Below are 11,095 nucleotides of genomic sequence, written 5' to 3'. Positions count from 1 at the left end.
TCCTTTGCCGAGGATTGATGATTTGATGGATCAGTTGGTTGGTGCGAGTGTGTTCAGCAAAATAGATTTGAGATCAGGGTATCATCAGATACGTGTGAAAACTGAGGATATTCAGAAGACTGCTTTCAGAACAAGGTTTGGACATTATGAGTATTCTGTAATGCCTTTTGGTGTGACTAATGCGCCTGGGGTATTTATGGAGTATATGAATAGGATTTTCCATCCGTACCTAGACAAGTTTGTTGTGGTGTTTATTGACGATATTTTGGTGTATTCGAAATCTGAAGAAGAGCATGCTGAACATTTGAGAGTGGTTTTAGGAGTTCTACGAGAGAAGAAGTTATTTGCTAAACTGTCCAAGTGTGAATTTTGGTTAGAAGAGGTTAGTTTTCTTGGTCATGTGGTTTCAAGAGGTGGTGTTGCTGTTGATCCTTCTAAGATAGAAGCGGTATCTAAGTGGGAAGCGCCGAAGTCAGTTTCTGAGATAAGGAGTTTTCTTGGACTTGCAGGTTATTATAGGAAATTCATTGAGGGATTTTCTAAGTTGGCATTACCGTTGACGATGTTGACTAGAAAGGGGCAAGCGTTTGTTTGGGACTCAAAATGTGAAGAAGGTTTCCAAGAGTTAAAGAGAAGGTTAACTACTGCTCCCATTCTGATATTACCAAGTCCATCGGAACCGTTTGAGGTTTACTGTGATGCTTCATTGTTGGGTTTGGGTGGTGTTTTGATGCAGAGTAAGCAGGTTGTAGCTTATGCTTCGAGACAACTGAAGGTTCATGAGAGGACTATCCGACACACGATTTAGAGTTGGCAGCTGTGGTATTTGTTCTGAAGTTATGGAGGCATTACTTGTACGGGTCAAGATTTGAGGTTTTCAGTGACCATAAAAGTTTAAAGTATTTGTTTGATCAGAAAGAGCTGAATATGAGACAGAGGAGATGGTTAGAGTTTCTGAAGGATTATGACTTTGGTTTGAATTACCATCCGGGTTAAGCAAACGTAGTGGCTGATGCATTGAGTCGGAAATCATTGCATATGTCTATGTTAATGGTTAAGGAATTAGATTTAATTGAGCAGTTTAGAGACTTGAGTTTGGTGTGTGAGAGTACTCACAATAGTGTTAAATTGGGAATGTTGAAGTTAACGCGTGGTATTCTGGATGAGATTAAAGAGGGTCAGAAATCCGATGTGCTTTTGGTTGATAAGTTGACTCTAGTGAATCAAGGTCAAGGTGGTGAATTCAGAGTTGATGAGAATGGTGTTTTGAAATTTGGTAATCGGGTGTGTATTCCGGATGTTACCGAACTTAAGAAGAGTATTCTTGAGGAAGGACATCGTAGTGGCCTGAGTATTCATCCTGGGGCTACGAAGATGTATCATGATTTGAAAAAGTTATTTTGGTGGCCGGGAATGAAAAGGGAAATTGCGAGTTTTGTTTATTCTTGTTTGACTTGTCAGAAGTCAAAGATTGAGCATCAAAAGCCGTCTGGGCTAATGCAACCGTTGGCTATTCCAGAGTGGAAGTGGGATAGTATCAGTATGGATTTTGTTTCAAGTTTACCGAGGACAATTAAGAATTTTGAAGCTATTTGGGTGATTGTTGACAGATTGACAAAATCGGCTCATTTCATTCCGATCAGAATGGATTATCCGTTAGAGAGATTAGCTGAGTTGTATATTGAGAAAATTGTAAGTTTGCATGGTATTCCGTCGAGTATTGTTTCGGACAGAGATCCTAGATTTACATCGAAGTTCTGGGAAGGTTTGCAGAGGGCTTTGGGAACTAAGCTGAGATTGAGTTCTGCATATCATCCGCAGACTGATGGTCAGACTGAGAGGACGATTCAGTCACTGGAGGATCTTTTGAGGGCTTGTGTTTTGGAAAAGGGAGGTGCTTGGGATTGTTATTTACCTTTGATTGAGTTTACCTACAACAATAGTTTTCATTCGAGCATTGGTATGGCACCGTTTGAAGCTTTGTATGGTAGGAGATGTCGGACACCTTTATGTTGGTATGAGCCCGGTGAGAGTGTTGTTGTTGGACCGGAGATTGTTCAACAAACTACGGAAAAGATTAAGATGATTCAGGAGAAGATGAGGATTGCTCAGAGTCGTCAGAAGAGTTATCACGACAAGAGGAGGAAGTCACTTGAGTTCCAAGAGGGAGATCATGTGTTTCTTCGTGTTACTCCGATAACTGGGGTTGGTCGAGCTTTGAAGTCGAAGAAGCTGACACCTCGATTTATTGGTCCTTATCAGATTTTGGAGAGGATAGGGGAGGTAGCCTATCGTATCGCTTTACCGCCGTCACTTGCGAATTTGCATGAGGTTTTTCATGTGTCTCAGTTGAGGAGGTACATTCCTGATCCGTCGCATGTGGTCAAAGTAGATGATGTACAGGTGAGAGATAACCTGACTGTTGAAACATCACCTATGAGGATCGAGGATCGAGAGTTGAAGCAGTTGCGGGGTAAAGAGATTGCTTTGGTAAAGGTAGCTTGGGGAGGACCAGCAGGTGGCAATGTGACTTGGGAACTTGAGAGTCAGATGAAGGAGTCTTATCCTGAGTTATTCGCTTGAGGTATGTTTTCGAGGACGAAAACTCTTTTAGTGGGGGAGAGTTGTAACACCCCGATAAAATATGATAATTATTTAAATTAAGTTAATAGTACATTTATTAATTTAATTAAATAATTGGATTATTATTGGAATACTATTTGGAATTATTATTATTGGAATAATAAGTTGGAATATATATAAAGAGTTCCATTTGGTAAAAAGGGTTTTTCACGTGAAAACCAGAGAAGCGACAGAAAGTGAGAAAAAGGCAAGGAGGAAGAGCAAGAGAACGAGGGTTGAAGAAGGGAAAAGCTTGAAGCTAAAGGATTTGCCGGATTAACTCAGGTAAGGGGGGTTTATCGTCGTTTAATGGGTATTATGGGTTAACATGTAATGGGTAGTAATAAGCCATTGAATTGACCCTAATTGGGATGATGAATGTTGCAAATTGTGATGATCAAATTGCGTTAAAAACTGTGATTAAATCTATATTTGGATGAGTTGTGATTTTCTGGACGTGTAGCCGTTTACGGAATCGAAATCGGAGGTCCGGAAGTCCTCCGACGGCGAAAATGCGGATAATTCTACATTCTGTTCGTGTTAGCGCAGGAACAGTTTTCTGTCTTGCGTTAACCGGTTAACCCAGGGTGTTAACCGGTTAACACTGTTATGATAATTAAAAGAATTAATTTCTGTTCTGCGTTAACCGGTTAACCCAGGGTGTTAACCGGATAACACTGTTATGAATTATGAAAAATTGATGTCTGTCTTGCGTTAACCGGTTAACCCAGGGTGTTAACCGGTTAACACTGTTAAAATGTGCCAGGAAGCGTGTTCTGTGTTGCGTTAACCGGTTAACCCAGGGCGTTAACCGGTTAACACTGTTGGAAAAGTGGAAATTTGATATTTAATTATTGTGGACATATTTGATGATTGGCCTATATCGGTGTATGATATAGTAGGGATCATTTCCCGTTGTTTTGAGCGGTATAGGTATTAGTAGGGTGTGCTAATACTGTGATTTATTATTTGGCATGACATGATATGCTTCTGTGATAAATATGCTGATGATGTATGTTGGTATGCATAATGCTGTGAATATATCTATTATGTATGCAATTGTGGATGGACTGTTTATGGCTTAGAGTGTGAGCATATGTCCATTGTAGATTGTTGTTGATGTTGCATGCTAGGTGATTTAGCGTGCATAGTATGGCCTTTATGGTGGTAGCTAATTCCCATGGTGAGGAATTAGTGATGAGTTATTGTGGATTGTTGTTGATGTTTTCATGCTAGGTGATTTAGCGTGCATAGCATAGCCCTTGGGGTGGTAGCTAATTCCCATGGTGAGGAATTAGTGATGTGAGTCACTAGGTCTCAAATGAGTGGGACTAGTGAGCTTGGTAGCCGTATCTGGATTTGATCGGTGAGGTTGAACTATGTGTTCACGAATAGTCGGTACCGCATGCATGTAGTCTCATTGCATAATGTATGTATGGCGTATAATATGAATGGATGTATTCCAATATTATACGTGTGTTTTGTGTTGGGTTGAGTATGATTATGATTTTGAGTTGATGTTGCCGTTGCTGAATGTGTGATCTGATTTGGGTGATGAAATGTGTTAAATTACTTAGCATTACATGATATTTTATAATGCTTATTATATCGATTGAGGAACTCACCCTTACAACTATGTTTCAGGTAACGAGCAGTGATTGAGTAGAAGCTAGTGCTTGGAGTCTAGTGTAGTTCCTTAGTGGGTCATGCTCTGGTAGATGTAACATCGGGACGGGATGTTTTACTTTGTTTTCATTTTTGTTGTTGAATAACTTTACATGTAATGTGTTACATGGTTTGCATATCCGCTGCGAATTGTGCAATATTTTATTTTGATTAATATTTGAGCATGACAAATTATTATGGTGAATGGTGTGAAGTGTCAAGTGTGACACCCTTAAATTGCATATCTACTCTGATTTATATTTTGTGTTTAATTAATTATTGGGGTATTTTAGAAGGGTGTTACATTGTGGGGCGTTTGCCAAGAAGAAAGATGGAGAGGCACATGCTGTGAGCTCCCATGTTAAACTAAGAAGACTCTCTATGAAGAGGAAGACTGTGCGTCCCGCCAGTAACCAGCACCAGGTGGCTCATACAGCACCTGCATTCAGAGAAAACCGACATTATCAGCATCAGAACCAGCAACAACAACATCAACAGTATCAGCAACAACAACATCGTCCTCAATAGCAGTCTTACCAGCCTCGAAACAACAATCAAACCAGAACTAGCTATGATAGGAAAAGGGTCACTTTTGATCCAATTTCGATGACTTATGCAGAGCTATATCCTTCACTGATTAAAAGAAAGTTGATCACTCCACGTGACCCACCTGCTATACCTACCAACCCTCAGTGGTGGTATAAGCCCGAGCTTCACTGTGTTTATCATTCCGGTGCTCCCGGACATGATATGGAGAACTGTTACCCTCTTAAGACCAAGGTTCAAGACCTTGTTAGAAGCGATATTTTGTTTTTCGAGGACGTAGGTCCTAATGTGAAGAAGAACTCATTGCTCGAGCATGGGAAATCTGCTGTTAATATGGTTCAGGGTTGCCCTGGTAAATACAAGGTCAGATATGCCAGCCATATCAGACAATCATTGGTCGAGATGCATAGACTGTTATGTGGATACAGTCACTATGAGCATGACAACGACAACTGCCGTGTATGCACTATCAATGGGAGGGGATGTCGCCAAGTCATGAAAGACATCCAAGAAATGTTGGATCAGGGTGTGATCGAGATACTTCAGAATCGTGACGAGGATGAAGTTAATGTTATATCCCCTGTCTTCAGAATTACTGAGCCTGTTGTTGTCAGATATGATGGCAGCAAGCAGAAGGCCTCTCATACTCTTATCATTAAGCCAGCTGGCCCTGTTCCATACTCTTCTGACATGGTTGTTCCCTATCGATATAATGCAGTTGCATTAGAAGATGGGAAGGAGGTGCCCCTACCCTCCACTTCTGTAACCAGTATCTCTGATGTTAGTGGTCTGACCCGCAGCGGTCGTGTTTTCTCGGCGCCGCCGAAACCCCAGGTTGACACCAGAAGAGCTGATGCTGTTGATAGTGCTGCCCGTCCTGTGGGGAATTCTTCTTCTTCTCTGAATCCGAAACTTGCTACCGATAGACCTGCCGTAACTGATAGAACTCCTGTCCCTGCTAGCCAGAATGGCATGATAAGAGAGGACTGTGATGAGATGTTGAGGCTCATCAAGAGGAGCGAGTATAATATTGTAGATCAGCTGTTACAAACGCCTTCAAAGATATATGTGCTATCTTTGTTGATGAACTCCAAGCCACACTGTGAAGCTTTGCAGAAGGTGTTGGACGTGGCATATGTGGATCACGACATCACCATATAACAGTTTGATAGCATTGTTGCAAACATTACTGCTTGTAACAACCTGAGCTTCTGTGATGCTGATCTTCCCGGGGAGTGAAAAGACCACAATTTGGCATTATAGATCTCTATGAATTGCAAGGATGATGCCCTGTCTAACATGTTGGTAGACACAGGATCATCGCTGAATGTGTTGCCAAAATCCACTATGGCGAAACTTTCATATCAGGGGCCTCCCATGAGGCAGAGTGGAGTGGTTGTGAAAGCTTTTGATGGATCCAGGAAAACTGTGATTGGCGAGGTTGAGCTCCCAATCAAGATAAGACCTAGTGATTTCCATATCACTTTCCAGGTCATGGATATCCACCCATCATATAACTGTTTGTTAGGCATACCATGGATTCACGAGGAAGGCGCCGTGACATCCACCTTACACCAAAAGTTGAAGTTCGTCAAGAACAAGAAGTTGGTAGTAGTAGGGGGAGAGAAGGCTCTCTTGGTTAGCCATCTGTCATCCTTTTCTTACATTGATGTAGAGGATGAGGTTGGGACGTCGTTCCAAGCCTTGTCTATTGCTGAGCCTTCTAAGAAAGGAACTTCTTCATTTGCATCCTACAATGATGCGAAGTTGGTCGTTGAGCATGGCGCAACTACTGGTTTAGGACAAATGATTAAGCTGGAAGATCATAAATCCCGGGCTGGCATAGGGTACTCTTCTAGCACTTTCAACAAGCACGGTCTGTCATCCCTAGAGGAGTCTGCAATAATTAGGTCGCTGTGGATGTTCCAACAATTGTCCATAAGTCCACATAATGTTCATTTTTGTTTAAAAACCCTTCTCCCATGCCAAAAGGAGAAGTGATGACATTGTTGGCACATAAGTACAATGGTATCTGTAAGACCCCAATTTTGGCCCTAAGATCCCTCATGGCCCATATCATATCATATCATGGCCTCAAGGATCATTGCATGCCCTAGCTTCCCTCCTAGTGGGTAGGTTGCCTTGTGGGTTGTTTCTTGATCACCAAGCATACTTTGCATTTGTATATCTTTGCTTTTCATATGTTTATCATTCAAAAGTACAAAAATATTGTCAGTCTAACCTTGTTGCTTGCAGTTGAAGCAGTCATCAGCAATTAGGTCAAAGACAGTCAACAGTCAGTCAAAGCAATGGATGGTGGCCATTCTTGCAGAATTTGGGCACCATGATCCATAATCAAAAGTTCATACATCTTGGGACATCCCTTTAAATCAAGTTCTCAAGGATTTAGGGTTTGGAATTCATCAGAAATGCTCCAGTCATACAAAACCCTAGAAAAGTCAAACTTGGTCAACTGTGGATTTAATCAGTGATTTGATGGATGAAATTGATTTGAAGGAGCTCATTCATGTCCATATAAGCCTCATATATCATGTCCAACCTCATCATGGAAGAAAATCAAGTCAAACAGAAAATTTCCCAAAATAGAAAGTGGACCTGTAATTTCAACTGCCAAAAATGGAAACTTCTTGATCTCAACTTACATCATGATACAAGCTTCAAATGAATTTTTGCCCAACATGAAAGTTGAAGATCTTGTTCTCCCGTTTTCAAAAAGTCCAAGAACTCTCAAATCCCATGTATGGTTGTCAAGATATGATCAATTCAATTTCAAAAATTTGTGAACTTCAACAAGCCATATCTCATGAACCATAAGGCCAAATTTGGTGGGGTTTTTTCCTACAAACCACATTTTTCCTCCTCTTTCCAAAAATATAAATTTCATCCTCCAAAACCTTGCCAATCAAAATGGCATTTTTTGACCTATTTCATTTAAAAATCAAGTTTGACCAATAGTTGACTTTTTGATTTATTGTTTTTTTCTCACTTTGGCCAATTGGGATTTGTTTCATATGGTATTTGCAACATGATCCAAGTCCAAATTCATGCTCATGATACCATCATATCACCATTTTGGCATAAGGTGCATAACTTGAAATTTGCAAATGGCTTCATTAAAACAAGGCAATGTTAGCAATCCTTGAGCAGACCAAAAACAGCAAATTGGAAGGTCTGTTCACAGCCTGTATCAAGCCCAAACCGTGCAAGCATACACCCTCCACTTTCACTTATGCAAGTTTAGCAAAAATGCAAATTGGTTTCATTTGGCATAAGCAAGCTTAGCATTTGATTAAGCCATGCTAAACAGAAGTATAAGAGCCATTTTCTGCTCATTTACAACCCTAGAGACAGCAGCCACACGACCAAAAAAAACCTTCATTTCTCTCATCTTGCATTTTTACACTTTGTGAATTTCTGCACAAAACTTCAAAAACCCCGAGCCCTTCTTCATCATTCCTTCATCTGGACAATATTTGGAGCTCCTTTGAACCATCAAACTCCACCTGTGCAGCCCCTTCTTGTTCCGTTTCTCCAAGATACCTCCCATGGCAGATCGTGATTTACTTATGTCCAAGCATTCTTGAGCTTAAAGAACTTCATCATCCATCAGCATAAAGCACAAGGAAGATCTGTTTCGAACTGGAAACATCCAAGCAGCCCTGTTTCACATTCTTCTTCAAAACAAGTAAGGTTTCGACTTCAATCATTTGCCATGCCATGATATGTTTTAGGTAGCTCTGATTATGCTGATTCCAATGAACTATGCCTTGCTTGAAATGGTTGTGTTATGTTGGAGAAATCTGGATTTTATTTTGTGTGTTCAAACCTATTTTCACTCGATTTGCCTTGCTTAGGATGAGTTAGTGAGATTGGATGCTATATTTGTGATGCTTGATGTGTGCTGATGCTATTGCTATGCTCATTTTTTTTGATTCTGGGCATTTCGAAATTTTGATTATATGAAGGTGATGAACATATGCACTGTTGTGTTGAACCCTAAAACCTGCCCAGAAATCCACATGAATCATGTCCTGTTTGTTGGTGTTATGATGCTGCATGAGTGTTAATGCCATGATGTTTGAGTTTTTCTGCTTGGAATTGTTTTATGATGATGAACTCGCATGAATGCCATGGCTGTTGCTGCATAAACCCTAAGGGTTTTAAAACCCAGAATTTTGAGCCCTGATTGGTCCGAGTACTGTTCCATTGGCCATCAGCCAATGGGAACATTTCATTTCCCCTGCTTAAACACAGTCGTTTTGATAAGTGGCATGCTGAATTACAGAAATGCCATGCGCTGACCACATGTTTGACCACTATGCCATGTGATGTATTCATGTTTGCTACAAATTGTTACACAACTTCAAAAATTCATTTCTCTTTCAATTTAATTCCAAAATCATGCCAATTTTTGCATCATGTCCATGAAGATGTCTATTATTTAATCATGATTTTTGCTGAATTTTTGATTGGCTGGATTTTAAATGGCTTTAGGGTTTTGTTCATGTATGCTTAGATGATACCTTTTGCCAATCCTTTTGTGAAATAATGATGATGTATCCAATGCCCCTGAAATATTTTGTGGTGAAACTAGACTCATTCATCTTTGTTTTGGTATAAAGTTTGTGCATTTATCATTTGTGGTGTGTGAGTTATGATTTTCTGAAGTAGGGTGTGACAATTTGTGTCACACCAATGTTATGCCATTTCATGATTTTTGTTCACATGCCTCCTGACCTTCAATTAATCTGAAATTTTGCATGAGCCATCTCTTATGTGTCTAGTTGATGTGTGATTTTTCCTGGAATTAATTATGCCATTTTCCATTTGTTTGAGAATTTTCTTCCCTACCTAGTCAATTGTTGACTTTATGTGATACATGTTGCCAAATCCTTTGTGAAATTCTCATATCTTATTGTCTGATCATGAAATTTCATATGTGCATACTAGACATCTTGAGCTTTGCATTGGTGTTAATCCCATCCATTTCTCATCTGTTTCCAATTTGTTATGATTTTTTTGAAGTTGACCCATGATTGTTGACCTTCATTGTGCATACTTGAAATTGTGTTGACTTCCTGATTTTACTTGACTATCTTCCCATGATCCAATTGAGCTGAAATTTAATATGCATGCTATGTTATGGACTGTGATTGAGTATGAATTATTTCATAATTTTTGGAATTGTTTTTGATTGCTTTTGAGCTTGGTCTTGCTGTTGACCTATTTGTGCTTCCTCTTGCCATGTTTTGACTTCTTTGGTCTATAAAATGACAATGATGCATGATTTGATTGTGAAACCAATTGTTCTTGTTTCTTAAATGTTTGAACATGAATTGGGTTGACTTTTCTTTGCTGTTTTGACCTTTTCTTTCATCTTTGACCCTAGGCTAGTCCTAGTGGTCTTTTGAGCTTACAATTGAGTTAATGTTTCAGGTTAAGCACCAATGCCTCAAAGATCATTCAAATTTGATTGAGTTGGATTATATATATCATGTGCTAACCCTTGTTTTGTAGGTGTGACTCATGTAGTTGAGTCTTGTGCTTTGCACATTGGTCCCTCTGTGGTTGACTGTTGTTTATCCATTCCTTTTGTTTTTAACTGTTGAACTGTTTACTAATTGGTTTGACCTTTTCAGGTACTTTAGTTGCTTAAGTTCTTTGAACTTGCTTTGCTTTGCTATTTAGCAATTCGCTTTGAGGTATAATTACTTCTTCTTCATGTAGTCTGGAGACCCGGTCTGTTATTTGACCGGGCAAACTATCTGAAGTCCTCCTTAAGAGGCAATGCTTGTGTGTGTTTAAAATTGTCCCAAGCAGGAAAAGTCCTTCAAGTAAGGAAATTGGTAGATCAAAGGGATAAGTAGCCTATCCCCTACTATTCAGTGAGTCCTCTCCTTGCTCCCATTACATGGTTGAAGCATTGAGATAAAAACCCAAGATCTATCGAGTCAATAATGTGGAAAGAGCTCCATCTTTCTGAGCTCCCACACTTTCTTGAATGCTCTCCCTGATCAGGGATAGAAGCAATGAGGCACACCCCTCATCTCCTTTCATCTGCTTCACCTTAGCCTCTCAATGGCAATGTTAAGAGCAACTTTTACCTATTACAGTGGACTTTCATAGTCAAACCCTCTTGTGTGAGCCCCTTGTTTGGCTATAGAGTGTGCTGTTTGATATTCATTGATTGATTGATTGCTTCATATGCACATGTTTGCTTGTATGTTATGCACTCATCATC

Source organism: Lathyrus oleraceus, chromosome 3 (genome assembly GCF_024323335.1).
Source record: "Lathyrus oleraceus cultivar Zhongwan6 chromosome 3, CAAS_Psat_ZW6_1.0, whole genome shotgun sequence".
NCBI lineage: Eukaryota > Viridiplantae > Streptophyta > Magnoliopsida > Fabales > Fabaceae > Lathyrus > Lathyrus oleraceus.
This window is presented reverse-complemented; position numbering follows the sequence as displayed.